The sequence below is a fragment of the Giraffa tippelskirchi genome, chromosome 7 (assembly GCF_054371585.1).
Source record: "Giraffa tippelskirchi isolate mGirTip1 chromosome 7, T2T-mGirTip1v1.2.pri, whole genome shotgun sequence".
Taxonomy (NCBI): Eukaryota; Metazoa; Chordata; class Mammalia; order Artiodactyla; family Giraffidae; genus Giraffa; species Giraffa tippelskirchi.
Window position 1 is genome coordinate 156,953,162 of NC_137281.1, and position 15,920 is coordinate 156,969,081.

General features: G+C 39.6%; 1 long non-coding RNA gene across 1 annotated transcript; it reads left to right on the plus strand.

The window, feature by feature from the left end:
• The first annotated feature begins 8,879 nt into the window (after positions 1–8,879).
• On the plus strand, positions 8,880–15,227 carry LOC145514186 (uncharacterized). Its single transcript, XR_014059902.1, has 3 exons — positions 8,880–9,155; positions 10,906–11,023; positions 13,369–15,227. It is a non-coding gene; the product is annotated as an uncharacterized LOC145514186 (long non-coding RNA).
• Positions 15,228–15,920: the final 693 nt, after the last annotated feature.

Genomic DNA, 15,920 nt, shown 5'->3' on the forward strand with positions numbered 1-15,920 from the left:
AGCCTATATTAATTTTTATTAAATATGATGCAAATTATTTTTTCAAACTGCAATTTGTATTTTAATGTTTTTAAATGTATCACAATGAAATTTTAAACATGAGTATAGTCAAATCTATTGGTTTATTCCTTTATGGCATTTGGTTTTGTTTCTTTTTAGGAAGAATTTCTATAATCCAATATCACCTAAAATTTTATTCAATGTTTTTTAATAGTTTTATTTTAGTTCTTTAAATTGTTAGGTATTTACTGCTGTGTACAACATGGAGTATGGTTCTAACTCAATTTTCTTTCCTTATAGCCAATTTTCCATTAATTATTCATTAAACATTGATTTATTTTTTTGTAAATTAATTTATTTATTTTAATTGGAGGCTAATTACTTTGCAATATTGTAGTGGTTTTTGCCATACATTGACATGAATCAGCCATGGGTGTACATGTCCCCCATCCTGAACCCCCCTCCCACCTCCCTCCCCATCTCTCCGGGTCATCCCAGTGCACCAGCCCTGAGCGCCCTGTCTCATGCATCGAACCTGAAATGGTGATCTGTTTCATATATGGTAATATACATGTTTCAATTCTACTTTCTCAAATCATCCCACCCTTGCCTTCTCCCACAGAATCCAAAAGTCTGTTCTTTACATCTCTGTCTATTTTGCTGTCTCCCATATAGGGTCATCATTACCATCTTTCTAAATTCCATATATATGCATTATTATACTGTATTGGTGTTTTTCTTTCTGATCTACTTCACTCTGTATAATAGGCTTCAGTTTCATCCACCTCAATAGAACTGATTCAAATCCATTCCTTTTAATAGCTGAGTAATATTCCATTGTGTATATGTACCACAGCTTTCTTATCCATCCTTCTGCCGATGGACATCTAGGTTGCTTCCATGTCCTAGTGATTGTAAACAGTGCTGCAATGAACATTGGGGTACACATGTTTCTTTCAATTCTGGTTTCTTCAGTGGGATTTCTGAGTCATATGGCAGTTCCATTTCCAGTTTTTTAAGGAAATCTCCACACTTAAACAGTGATTTCTAAAAGTTGAAATTATCTCTGATATTACGTAAATTTCTTTAAACAAGTTGACTGCTTTACTTCATTTTGTTTAATTTGTTGATTTTTGTATTGCTGTGACCAACCTAGATATCATATTTAAAAGCAGAGACATTACTTTGCCAACAAAAGTCCATCTAGCCAAGGCTATGGCTTTTCCAGTGGTCATGTATGGATGTGAGAGTTGGACCATAAAGAAAGCTGAGCACCGAAGAATTGATACTTTTGAACTGTGGTGTTGGAGAAGACTCTTGAGAGTCCCTTGGACTGCAAGGAGATCCAACCAGTCCATCCTAAAGGAGACAAGTCCTGGGTGTTCATTGGAAGGACTGATGTTGAAGCTGAAACTCCAATACTTTGGCCACCTCATGCGAAGAGTTGACTCATTGGAAAAGACCCTAATGCTGGGAAGGGTTGGGGGCAGGAGGAGAAGGGGACAACAGAGGATGAGATGGTTGGATGGCATCACCGACTCGATGGACATGGGTTTGGGTAAACTCTGGGAGTTGGTGATGGACAGGGAGGCCTGGCGTGCTGCGATTCATGGGGTTGCAAAGAGTCAGACACGACTGAGCAACTGAACTGAACTGAGCTCCAAAATGATAAATATCATAATTTTGTAGACATACCTAATTTATAATTGACTTGAATAAGATATTGTTTCTGTAAGCAAATAGTTATCCATTTCCTTGGTGTTTTCTTAATTTAAAAGAAGGAAAACAATTAACTTATAAAATGTCTATAAGCCTGGATATTCAAACAAATCATCCATTTTGAGAGAAGTGACATTATTTAAGTCAAAAAGATAAAACTAGAGATGGTAGAATAGACATGGACAAAATAAAATCAGTATAACTTTCTTTTGTCATTAAGAAGGGATAATTTCTAGCAAGCCAAGGAAATAATGGATATATTCCTAGTCAGCCTGAGTAATTTGATTGTCAATCTGTTGACTTTCTGGAATTTTCTTTTGAAGCAGACATTTTTTTTTTCAATGCCATATTTCAAGCTAAGTATATTGAATCATTTATGGGTCTTTTGTGTAAGATTTACAGAGTAAGTGTGGAGTCAGACAACTATTGTCATTTCATCAGCAATGAAATTTCTCTTTGACTGAGAAGAAACTTCAGTGAATATTATTCATGTGTGTAAGTATGCCAGAGAGAGACCCAAAATATGATCCCACTTATCACACCCCATTAATAGCAAAAAGGAAAAAACAAACCATTTCAATGAGTTGCCTTACATACCTTAGAGTACTCTGGTAGGAATAATATATATTTATTGCGATGACTGTGTTACATTAGTCAAAACTAAACAGCATTAGTTCTATCAGGGAATTTTCATTTATGTTTTCCATTCAATGGTGCATTCTTTTGAAATATATGAAATGAATATGAATGATAATGCAATCAAGTAGTTATCAGGATTTACAGACAAATAAGCAAATCTGCATGGAGAAGGAAAAACTAAAGAGGTCCCTATTGAATGAATGGGTTCAATCCCTGGGTTGGGAAGATCCCAGAGGAGGAAATGGGAACCCACTCCAGTATTCTCACCTGGAAAATCCCACAGACAGAGGAGCCTCACGGGCTATAGTCCATGAGGTCATAAAGAGTCAGACACGACTTAGAAATTAAACACCAAGGCCAACATCAGAATTGAATGTTGCAGTATTAATATATTTCTTGTCATTTGGGAGCGACTTGGGATACTTAACATTTCAATATAAACCACTCAAAAGCCCAGGAGAAATCTGGAAAAATTCCCAGTGCGTGTGTATGTGTGCCCACGGTCAGTTGTGTCAGACTCTTTGGGACCCCAGGAACTGTAGCCCACCTTCCAGGCTCCTCTGCCCGTGGAACTTTCCAGGCAAGAATGCTAGAGCAGATTTTCATTTCCTACTCCAGGGGATCTTCCTGACTCAGGGGTCAAATCCCTGTCTCCTTGCTTCTCCTGCTTTGGCAGGTGGATTCCTTACCACTGTGTCACCTGGGAAACCCCTTAGGTACTAAAGCCGTTTAAAAAAAGATAATCAGAGACTAGAGTATGGGTACTCTAAACTAATAATCTGCTCAGAGAACAGAGTGTTTGTTAAACCCAGAAACAGTACTGTATGTATTTTTGAAGTACACTTTTTGAGCACTTCAATTGTATTAACTTCCTACTGTTGCTGTAAAAAGTCACATTGAACACAGTGGCTTAAGCGACACATATTTATTATCTTATAATTCCAGATGTCAGAGTGCAGAATGAGTCTCATTGGACTAAGCTCATGATGTTGACAGAGTAGCATTCTTTTTGGTGGGCCCACTGAAGAATCCCTTTGTCTGTTTTCCTTTTCCAGCTTCTAAAAGCTGCCTGCTTCTTTGACTCATGGCCCTTTCCTCCATCGGCAAATTCAACAAGTGCATATCTCTGGGCTATACTTCTGCCCTCACACTCCCTCCTTGCCTCTGCTTCCTTTATCACAGCTCCTCTGATTTTGACTCTTCTGCGTTCTTTTTTCACCTGCAGGGACTCTGGTGATTATATCTGGTACATCCCAGACTAATCTCATTTCTATCTCAAGAGCCTTAGTTTATATCCACAAAGTCCCTTTACTTATGTAAACTATCATAGTTTCTGGTTCCACGAATTAAAACATCTCGGGGGGAGCCATTACTTTGCTAGCCAAACAAGCCTGCTTTCTGATTATATAAGCCAAAGCTAGCTTCAGTTATTTGCAATTAAAAAAAAAACAAAAAACTGAAACCTCAGGGTTTCTAAAAGTGTGTTCAGTGGACCCAGAGACCACCTTAGACTTACTCAGTAGGACTGTTTGAGAGGGAACTGGCATGACATATATATATACTGTTGATTATATATATATATATATGTATATATATATATACATATATAGTTATATACAGTGTGGATATATATGTGGGCATATATATATGTATATACACACACTATATATAAAATATATGACTAATGAAAATCTATTGTATAGCAAAGGGAACTGAACTGAATGCTCTATGGTGACCTAAATGGGAAGGAAATTCAAAAAAGAGTGGATATTTATATATATATGGCTGATTCACTCTGTGGTCCAATAGAAACTAACACAGCATTGTAAAGCAACTATACTCCAATAAAAGTTAATCTTAAAAAGATGAAACTATAGAACAAAAGACAAGTATATTAAAAAAATAATGTGAACCAGTGAATCTGCATTTATTGCCAAGTCATTCTGCTGCACAGTAAATACCTGGATCCATGATTTTAATGTTATGTTTACATAAGAATAGATTTTTATGGCCTCTGCCTTTTCAAGTACGTGAGTACCATTTATACTCCCAGTTTAAAATAGGGAAGTTTAGGGGCCAATGTAGGTTAATGAAGAAAACTTGGGCTTTCGAACCAGAATTTGACCTTCAGGTTTCATTCTTTTTAGCCAAAATCCTTCTCAGATCTATCCATTCTTGCAAGTTGATCAAATCCTTTGTCCTCTAAGAATAGTTTTCCCATCTATAATATAGAGCAATATCATCTATATCAATAGACTCATAAAATGGTAAAATGAGCTATTTATATAACAAATAATAGTGCTTAGAATATGGTAGGTATAAAAAAAAATTCTTTCTGAAATGTAGTGCCATGCTTATATATCTGTAAAAAAATTCCCCACTCGATATACTCTTAATTCTTTCGTCTTTCCTAGACTTTTGCATTTCCTAATTTACTTGAGTCGGCACGGAGCTGTCAGGATTATTTCAACCCCTCCTTCCTGTCAAGATGTCCTTTCTCTCCGCATTTTCACTTCAGCAGCTTCGGGATATGGTCTCTATGGCCTGTTGACTTTTGTTCAGTGTTTTTGATTAAGAGGTTGTGGCATGTTAATCTCTGCAACACATTTCTCTGTGGGCTTTTCCAGTCAGCCCTTCTTTCATCTGGACCTCCATTCACCTTCAAAGGCACCGTTCAGGACCAAATCTGAGGTAGGTTTAAGGCCTGGAATAAATCACATTGGGGGATCCCTTCCTATCTGGTTGAAAGAAGAGGTGATGAGACCAAAAGGGAAGGATCCCTGGGCTTGAAAAGCCAGTGATACCCCAGATATCTGGTTTCTGTGCTGTTAAATTTGTGATATGATTGTATGTATTCATTCTTGGGCTCATTTAGTTTCAGAACTCTGTAATTGTCAAATATTTTAATAAATAACTACTTAGTATTTTACACTTTCTAGTGGCATTTCTAGAGAGCTGTCAGTAAATTTCATATTTTTCCTTCCAAAAATTGTGTTCTAAAAAATCCTCAATTATTATCACTACTAAAAAACTGACATACACATTTATCACTGGCATCAGATGAGCTTATTTTAAAGAGTAACTGAACTATAACAGCATTGCAAAAGATACTCAGCCACAGTGTAATCATATAACCAGAAAAATAAGTAAAACATCTGATTAACCAGCTGTATTTTGATACATATAAACCATGAAATTGAATTGACTAATTTTTATGAATGATTTGTTCTCCCTCTGCTTAAAAATATTGATCATAACTCCATTTGTCTAGGAAAATAGATCTTCTACTTTCTTAGGAACATATTAATGTATAGAACTTAGCATCTATGTCTAAGTTCTGGGACAGGAGTGACACTCTCACAGGTGGACGGCCCCAGTGTTCTGTCGAGAATTTTTAGGTCAAATTTAAATCACAGAATATCAGATATACCGCCAAAATCCACTCACTAAAATCACTTAATAATTTGTTTGCACAATACATAACCAAAGTAAAATCTTTTTTCCTCTAAAAACAAGTAATCTAAACAAACTTAAAAAAAAAAATCAGTATACTCTCATTTCCTTCAACTGTGACTTAGTTGAAATTAATAGATGTTTTGATCAACACTTGTAGAACTATCCATTTTAAATTCTCTTGTTAACTGCCTCTACTTTCATTATTATATATGACTGAGGGCTTCCCTGGTGGCTCAGTGGTAAAGAATCCGCCTAGCAATGCAGGAGACCTGGGTTCCATCCCTGGGTAGGTAAGATCCCCTGGAGAAGGAAATGGCTACCCATTCTAGTATTTTTGCCTGGGAAATCCCATGGACAAAGGAGCCTGGGGGCTACAGCCCCTGGGGTCTCAAAGAGTCAGATGCAACTTAGCAGTAAACAATAATCAGTTCAGTTCAGTCACTCAGTCATGTCTGACTCTTTGTGATCCCATAAACTGCAGCACGACAGGCCTCCCTGTCCATCACCAACTCCCAGAATTTACCCAAACTCATGTCCATTGAGTCGGTGATGCCATCCAACCATCATCCTCTGTCGTCCCCTTCTCCTCCTGCCTTCAACCTTTCCCAGCATCAGGGTCTTTTCCAATGAGTTAGTTCTTCGCATCAAGTGGCCAAAGTATTGGAGTTTCAGCTTCCGCATCAGTCCTTCCAATGAATATTCAGGACTGATCTCCTTTAGGATGGACTGGTTGGATCTCCTTGCAGTCCAAGGGACTCTCAAGAGTCTTCTCCAACACCATATCTCAAAAGCATCAATTCTTCGGCGCTCAGCTTTCTTTACAGTCCAGCTCTTACATCCATACATGACCACTGGAAAAACCATAGCCTTGACTAGACGAATCTTTGTTGGCAAAGTAATGTCTCTGCTTTTTAATATGCTGTCTAGCTTGGTCATAATTTTTCTTCCAAGGAGTAAACGTCTTCTAATTTAAACAGCAATATGTAGCTGAAGTTCCAAAATGTACTACTAGTAATTTAACTTTGTCCCTCAATTTCTCACCGTCTGAAGAATGATACAGATTATTGGTGTCCCCTTCTTAAAAGGACAAGAGCCACTTCTTTTAACTTTCGTCCTTAAAATTATTTTCCAAAAAAAAATGAAAATAGTGCTGTTAAACTAATGTAAACATATATTAAAACATTCAAATTCATTGTAGATAAATATAAACTTGGCAGTGATTCTTGATTTAAATATTCTCTCTCCTTTTACAAGCTTCACCCTCCATTTTTCTAGAACCTAAGGGAATCAAGATACAATTTTTAAAATCCAGTGAATTCTTTCATCAGCCTCTTGTTGTTTCGCTTCCTTTTAAGTTACTGAATATTAAGCGCCTTCTATAAGCATACTGTACTAACATAGTATGGGAGACACAAAAAAAGTGACAAACAAGTTTCTTGCTCTTGGGAAAAAGATAAATCCTTAAATCAATTTCTTTCCTTCTTAGCCATTGTCTCCTCTAGAAGTTACTCTGTAATGATTTGTAGCATAAGGTAGTAAGAAACTCTTTCCAGAAAAGATAGAGAGGCTAGAGAAGAGTTAGCATCACTCTTTTGTTTAATGTGGCATCACCAAGGTCTGTAAAGTGTTAGTTTCTGAGTCGTGTTTGACTCTCTGTGACATTATGGACTGTTGCCCCTTAGGCTCCTCTGTCCACAGAATTCTCCAGGCAGTATTGGAGTGGGTAGATATTTCTTTCTCCAGGGAATCTTCCTGACCCAGAGATCGAACCCCAGTCTCCTGCATTGCAAGCAGATTCTTTACTGTCTGAGCTACCAGGGAAACCCACTAAGGTCTGTAGTATCCTGCAATTTGTGATTTTCCTCAAACATGAATTTTAATCCTGAGCTGCAGGCAAAGGTAGGAAGGATCCCTTTTCCTAGTGAATATGAGCAGAGGTTTGAGATGAACGTTGTCCATTAGCTAAAAGGAGGTTTAGAGAAGAGAAAGGGCCCTGAGAAAATCTTCCATTTTATATTTTGCTGCAGCGAAGCAGGCAGAAATAAAGTGTATGCATGTGTGCGTGTGTGTGTGTGACAGAGAGAGAGAGAGAGAGGGAATGTGAGCATTTGGCATATCCTTTCCCCTAAAGCTGGGAGAAAGGTACTCTATTGTCACCGTCATATTGGAGAGGTGACAGATGAAAGGAGGGAGTTGGGACCACCAGCCAAGACACAGCAGGTTTGCTGGTTTGGTGTGAAAATAGCAGATATTGCTAGCTATATTTGACTGGTGAGGGGGAAAGGGTACTGACCTGCAGAGTACCAGTCCTCGAGGGATGGCTGGTCAAGCAAGAGGGAGATCTGGTAAGAGTACCAAGCAGAAGACATCCGTATCTCATATATTTTGTGTGTGCATTTGAAGTTATATTTTAGCAAATGGTTCATTGAAAAATGCAGCATAAGGTTGGCATTCATGGAATTAAGAGTTTACATAGACACCAAGGGTCTACTCTTTTAGATTTCATGCCTACCTCTCAGTCTTTGACAGGTAGGTACACAAGCCCATCAAATGGATTTCTCAATTTGATTAAAATGCGATCTATCATTCCCGTGAATTTGCAAAATGTACACAGATACATACATTTACATGGTCTTCTCTGCCACAAACTCATTTTTAGGAGACAGAGATAAATTTGTCAACTCTTTTTGAATGAAAGAAGAAATAAAAAATACATTACTCTTAACATGATGGAGAAAAATGAGAAGGAAAAAGTGAAATGTGAAAATACATTGCAACTGGAGTCGGGAAAGGAAAAGAGGCACGTGTTGAAAAAGGATAATCGTGTCCCCAATATCTGAGGTCAAAGTGGCACATACTGCGTTCACAAGCGATGGAAACTGCCTTAGCGCTCGCAGCAAATAACTGGGCTTTTTGTTATTTGTTGAGCAAATTACTGGGAGCTAAAAAATAAGAGGCATGCAAAATCATCTTACAGCTGACTTGTTCTGCAAAGTTCAGGCATGCAAAGGGTGAGAGCCATGCCTGGCAAGAAATAAGAGAAATTCAGCAGGTTAAAAAAAAGAGTGCCACCCACTGCTCCCTATTGAATAAGTATGACAGTATCGGCAGTGGCACCTGGGTTTTATTCAGTGTCGGGGGAAAGAAAACTGAATCTTGGCCCATCAATGCAACAGTCATGCCGAAAAAGTAAACACACATGTGGATGCGTGCACGTGTGTACATATCGTATATAATTGTTTTCATTTATTTCTCTCCAGGCAAATTAGAGTGTGGACTTCCCACCTAATTACCCTTATCCTGATTCCCAGAGAGCCGACTGCCTTTGCAACAACTTACAGGTGACTTTGTTCCCCCTGCCAGTTCTGTTCTGTGTTTAAACCAAAGAGGCAGATGACCCATTTGTATCCAACTATGCATGACAGTTTGAGGAGTGGGTTATGGACTTCTATGAAAAGCACATGCACACACACACACACACACAAAGAGAGGAAAAAAACAACAACAACAAGCTGTTGTATTTTATTACCAACACTACTTTCAGTTCCAGAGGCAGGGTCTTTCATACTTTTTAAAGAGAATTTCTAGCAAACCCATTTTACCTCATTGTGAAGAACTTGGAGAAATTTACCTTACAAAGCTTTAAAATGATTGTAAAAAGTATACCTTCCACCTATTCCATCTGTTCTCCAAATTTTGAGGAGCAAAGTAAAAGACAAAGCAAAACAATAACAAGAAGAAAGACAAAAAAAAGTGGTTTTCAGTATGTGAAACAATTGTAGTTATTGTGCAAGTGATGGAAATATTTTCTATCTTTCTGTTCAGTTCAGTGGCTCAGTCGTGTCCAACTCTTTGCAACCCCATGAACCGTAGCATGCCAGGCCTCCCTGTCCAGCACCAACTTCCCAAGTTTACCCAAACTCATGTCCATTGAGTCGGTGATGCCATCCAACCATCTCATCCTCTCTTGTCCCCTTCTCCTCCTGCCCTCAATCTTTCTCAGCATCGGGGTCTTTTTAAATGAGTCAGCTCTTCACATCAGGTGGCCAAAGTATTGGAGTTTCAGCTTCAACATCAGTCCTTCCAATGAACACTCAAGATTGATCTCCTCCAGAATGGACTGGTTGGATCTCCTTGCAGTCCAAGGGACTCTCAAGAGTCTTCTCCAACACCACAGTTCAAAAGCATCAATTCTTTAGTGCTCAGCTTTCTTTATGGTCCAACTCTCACATCCATACATGGCTACTGCAAAAACCATAGCCTTGACTAGACGGACCTTTGTTGGCAAAGTAATGTCTCTGCTTTTTAATATGCTATCTAGGTTGGTCATAACTTTCCTTCCAAGGAGTAAGTGTCTTTTAATTTCATGGCTGCAATCACCATCTGCAGTGATCTTGGAGCCCTGAAAAATAAAGTCAGCCACTGTTTCCACTGTTTCCCCATCTATTTGCCATGAAGTGAGCAGTTGATTTTGCATGCCACAGGAGGTTGTGGATGTATGCGATTAACTAGTGCCGTCTGGACCTTCTCCTTACAGAGTTGGATGTATTCCTTCATTTCCGGTCACTTGGACTTTGACCGGGTTGGAACTGGAGCAGTGTCCCTTCTCTGCACTAGAGTCCTGTCTCAGCTCTGTATATTAAACAGCAGTCTCTGTGAGAGCCGAAATTTTGTTTCTGCACAAAATGTGTAGCAAGTGTATGTGTCATGTTTATGCACAAAAGAGCAGAGCTTTGTTGCATAATCTTAAAAATGTAGCTTTTATTCAGCATTTTGATCTGTTACAAAAATGGCCGGTTCATAAGGGTCAGGAAGGACTGCTTGTACTTCGGCCAAAATCAGCTGCAGGTACTTCTCTGGCCCTGGGACATTCCCACAGTCGACAGCCTTTTTGGTCACCTGGTAAATGTAACAAAGCTGCTCACCTGCATGTGGCACTTGTTGGCTTCAAAATCAGGAGGCCGTTTTATGTCAGTAAGAGGTACAAGAGGCAGCGATGAGTTCTTTACCTTTCAGGTCATGTCCTCACACAGCCCAGAGCACTCGATTCCCAGAAAGTTCAGACACAAGTCAGCTTCTCTATTTTCACAGATTTTATCTTCTCCCTCTTTGATGTGTCTAAGACATCTGCTGCTTCTTGCTCTCCAAATCCAATTAACATGATGCTTTCAACGAGAGAACTGCCTGCAGGTCTACGGACTGTGAAACGGTCAGTTTCTCTCCCAGCTAAACTGTGTCTCAGGGCAAGAGGGCTGATATAATCCTGAGGCAAAACAAGGAATGTGTGTGTCCCTTTGATATGACGGTAAAGTGGCTGTAGAAAAAAGAGCGCTCTTCAGATCAATAAGTGCATGCCAGCTATCAAGGTTTTGCTCATTTGCAGCATCGGCTGCAATTGAAGTCCTCTGGTTATGCTCATTGATGGTTCTCTGCTAGTCCCCAAAACCTATCTCCTGCACCAGCTGAGCTGAGGAGCCAGAAGGGATGTGACTAGAATTGCTACCTTTGCCAGTTTCATTACACATCTCTGATAGTAGTGGTAACATCTGTGATTCCCTAAGAACAGAGCTAGTCTTACTTATGTCACCATGTAAAGGAAGTGCTAAAGACTTCTCTATGACCTTTTCTATCAAAATAGCCTGTGGTTCAGGGAACTAAAGTAGGAGCATGGCAGTTGCTATGGACATATTTTAACTATGAACTCAAGATCTGGTAAAGAAAGCAAGAGTTATTTTTGGAGTTCTATAGGCTCTATCCTGATATAGACAAATAATGCAATGCTGTTTATTACTCCACTCTATAAGCTCTGTCTGTGGATCACAGTGGCTTTCTACATACCCAGGAATTAAGAGAAGCTAGTAGCCACAGGCAGATAAAATTCCACTGTTTTGTGAGTATTTCCCTGTCTCCTTCCAAGGCTATGGTTTTTCCAGTAGTCATGTATGGATGTGAGAGTTGGACTATAAAGAAAGCTGAGCACCGAAGAATTGATGCTTTTGAGCTGTGGTGTTGGAGAAGACTCTTGAGAGTCCCTTGGACTGCAAGGAGATCCAACAAGTCCATCCTAAAGATCAGCCTTGGGTGTTCATTGGAAGGACTGATGTTGAAGCTGAAACTCCAATACTTTGGCCACCTCATGCGAAGAGTTGATTCATTGGAAAAGACCCTAATGCTGGGAAGGATTGGAGGCAGGAGGAGAAGGGGACGACAGAGGATGAGATGACTGGATGGCATCACTGACTCAACGGACATGAGTTTGGGTAAACTCTGGGAATTGGTGATGGACAGGGAGGCCTGACATGCTGCGGTCCATGGGGTCGCGAAGAGTCAGATGCAACTGAGTGACTGCACTGAACTGAACTTCCTTACGGAAGAAGATTTACAGAACCAGCACTATCTGCAAATATAACAATTGCCTCCTCAAAATTACCAGCCTTTTTCTTCACTTAAGAGACTGTAGGTCCATGAAATAATTTAAGACTAGAAATTGGGTGAGGTATTCCAAGTCCCTACAAAGAGGATGCCCCCCTGCGCCTTACGGCCTCCGTAATCAGTCAGGGAGACAAACTCCTGCATGTGAGAAACCACTGCATGCCTCACCGTTCGGATTACTATGGTGGCTGCTCTCCGCCACGGCCCCATATTCACCTTCCCTCTGAAATTTATGCTGCTTTGTGGCCCCTGCAACTCTACTATCTTCTGTTCCCCATTCCATCGCGGAGACCACTTCGACCACTGCCTTTCTACCAATTACTAAAATAATTTCTTGAAATAACTTCTGTCCCCTCACTGATGTGTTTCAAAGGGCCTTGGCATGGAGGGTAACTTCTGGGTCCTTTGTGGGACTGTAGTTTGATTGAGCAAATGAAGGAACAAGAAACTTTCATACAATTATTTGAATATCTGTAGCCTTTTGAATTATTTTTTTTATTTTTATTTATGGGAGTATAGTTGCTTTACAATCTTGTGCTAGTTTCACCTGTACAGGCAAATTAATCAGCCATGTGCATACATATGTCCTCTTCCTCTGGACTTCCCTCCCATCTAGGTGACACAGAACATCAAGTAGAGTTCCCTGTACTATATAGTAGGCTGTCACTATTGATCTGTTCTACGAATAGCAGTGTAAAAATGTCATTCCCACTCTCCCAGTTCCATTGTTTCCCCATCTATTTGTCATGAAGTGATGGGACCGGATGCCATGATCTTAGTTTTTTGAATGTTGAGTTTTAAGCCAGCTTTTTCACTCTCCTCTTTCATCTTCATCAAGAGACTCTTTAGTTCCTCTTTACTTTCTTCCATCAGAGTGGTGTCATCTGTGTATCTGAGGTTATTGATATTTCTCCCAAATGGTTTTTCTCAACTCGGTGATGTCATGAGGCACCATGCAGTCCTAGTTTATCTGTTAATACAACACATGGAGTCCGGAATATGGGGTAAATTAGCTAATATTCCAAAAGCCAGCTTAATCTAAAAATTAGGTCCTTTTTCCTTTTGCTGTGTTCTCAGTAGAATTTTGTAAACAAAATTAGCAAATTTCTCTTTTTGTTACAGAAACCTTGCTTCCAAGATAAACTGGGAGCTGATTCTAGTTATAGATATGGAGACAATAAGAAGTGGGAGAGAAGTGAAGAACTCATGAAGAAAACACTGACGAAGCCGTAAACTTCTTCAAGATACACAGAGGCTCTTTGGATGGCCAAGGCAGTTTGGCGGTGATTTGACACTTCAGTATTCCAAACACAGGGCACCGTATCCCAAAGCTTGGTCTCAGTTTCAGTATCCCACTCTTTTCTGATCAGTGTCTTGGCTTTCACAGAAAGTATTAGGCGGGGCTGTGAATTGCACTCATTTATAATACAATGAGGTTTAGGCTTAGACTTTGGATTTAGAGTTTCCTATTTTAGTCTTGCAGCTGCTACACATTAGAGTTTCTTTATCATAGTCCTGGAAAAGTCTCAAGCTTTAGTTGTTATTTTACCACGTATTCAAAGATTATAGCGTGTCATTCTTTCTTTTCAACTCTGCAGACCTCTTCACAGAGGCCACTCCACTTTAGTCCTCAGAGTCTCATGTCCTTCTTGCCTTCCTTAGTAGGGGCCTCTCATTTTCTTCAAAGCCAGTGCTCCATCAGCACTTAATTTCAGGCTACAATCAGTGAGAACTTGACTTTCTGTTCCACCTAATATCCCCTCCCTGAATATTAAATGAATTTTCACTTAGCTAGATAACCAATACCAGGTTATCTGATTTCCCTGAAGGTTTCTTGCCTGCAACCCACACCCTGTGCCAATTGCTATACCAGTCAGGGTTCTGTAACTGAAATCAGAAACAGACCTGTGCTAATTTCAACAGGAAAGCGCTCTTTAGGAAATAACTGAGGTAGGTCACAGGATACCTTGGAAGAACAAACCTCAGATATTGGAAAAGAAACCAGAACAGCTGGATGTAGAGTGACCAATTCATGCTGGTTTGCCTGAGACTTTCCAAATTTTCATGCTGAAAGTCCCATGTATGGGAAATCCCTTAGCCCTTGGCAGACTGTGATGGGCGGTACCCTGGGAGGATGGCTGCAGTAAGAGCCCCGTCCATGGCGCAGGAACAGCCTAGTGTATTGCCACTGTCACGTTCGCTGGATTTTGCAAACTGTCACTAATTCCACTGTGGCAGCTCTCTTGAAATTATCCTGCTGCCTAAATTTTAAATAGCCCTACTAAAGTGTATATGACCATCTTGCGTACCTTGAATCTCCTGCATTGGCAGGTGAATTCTTTACCCCCGTGCCACTGGGGAAGCTCCTTAGGAGACTTAGCATAAGAAAGAAGTGAAGGAGAGAGAAGGTAGAAATTTGTTCATTGGGCATTTTCAATTCTTAAGATCAGAGTGAAATACAAAGATCCCTTTTCTTTCCTTGAGTTTATATTTTCATACTTCAGTTTCAATCAAATTTTCTTATGGAGGCATCTTGGAGAGCTTTAATTAAAGACTTCTCTTCCTCAATTTTCCATTTTATCAACATTCATATTTTATATGCAAGATTAAAAGAAGTCCGTGTTTCTTAAATCGAAGGTAACAGTCACTTATTGTAAAGCACTGTGATGCATTCCTGCTCTCCTGATATATACACTTTGCATAAATGGATAGGAACGGCAGGAGGACTTAAAAAGTTTAGAATCGCCTCAGGTTAAGAACAAACAAGAAAAATAAGAACCCCAGTCCTTCAAGCGCAAGGAACGAGATTCTGCCAATGATAAGAGCTTAGTAGGGGCCTGTGTGCCTCAGATGGAATCACTATCCTGACTGACACGACAGTTTCAACTTGCTGAGACTGTGTAGACTAGTCAGCTAACCAGGGACCACCTCCTGACCCACAGAAAATGTGGACTAATAAAATTGGCGTGTTCTATGAAAAATTTGTGCTGATTTGTTTGCTGTAATAGAAAGCTAATATAGAAAATATATATATATATATATATATCCTTTCATGTAACACGTATGTATTTTATTAGTCACCAGGACACTGCTGGTGTGCACACTGACCACCAAGGCAAATACAATAATAATTAGTCATCGCTGATGTTTGACTGGCTTTGTCATACATAGCCGTAGTTGTATACACATTTGCTATTATGACGTTATAAATACACGGTAAGAGAGATGTTACGTAATGGCTTGTTACTCTGAATGATAACTTTCAAATAGTTATACAGATGATCCATCTAGATTTGCATCTGTTTTCTAGCTCTGGGGAGAGGACAGATATTAATCGTGGTCATGTTCACCATCCTCTTCCAATATTCACAGTATTTCTCAATGTTTGCAGGCAGCGTTAGCCACCCTGTCCTCTGTGCTTCCTCAACACACTGTTTCAACATCCTGGTATCATATCAAGCGATCGAATTATAATTTGTCAGTTAACGGGTCTTTTGTCCCTACTAGACCCGAACTCTTTGAGAACAGAGACCTTATCACAGTATCTCAATATCTTTGCGCGATAATACCAAGCCTGGGGCTTAACATCCAGCAGGTGTGCCCTAGACATACATTTAAGTAAATGAACAGCCAGGAAGGTTGACATCAAAATTTTAGTTCTACTTTGACTTTCC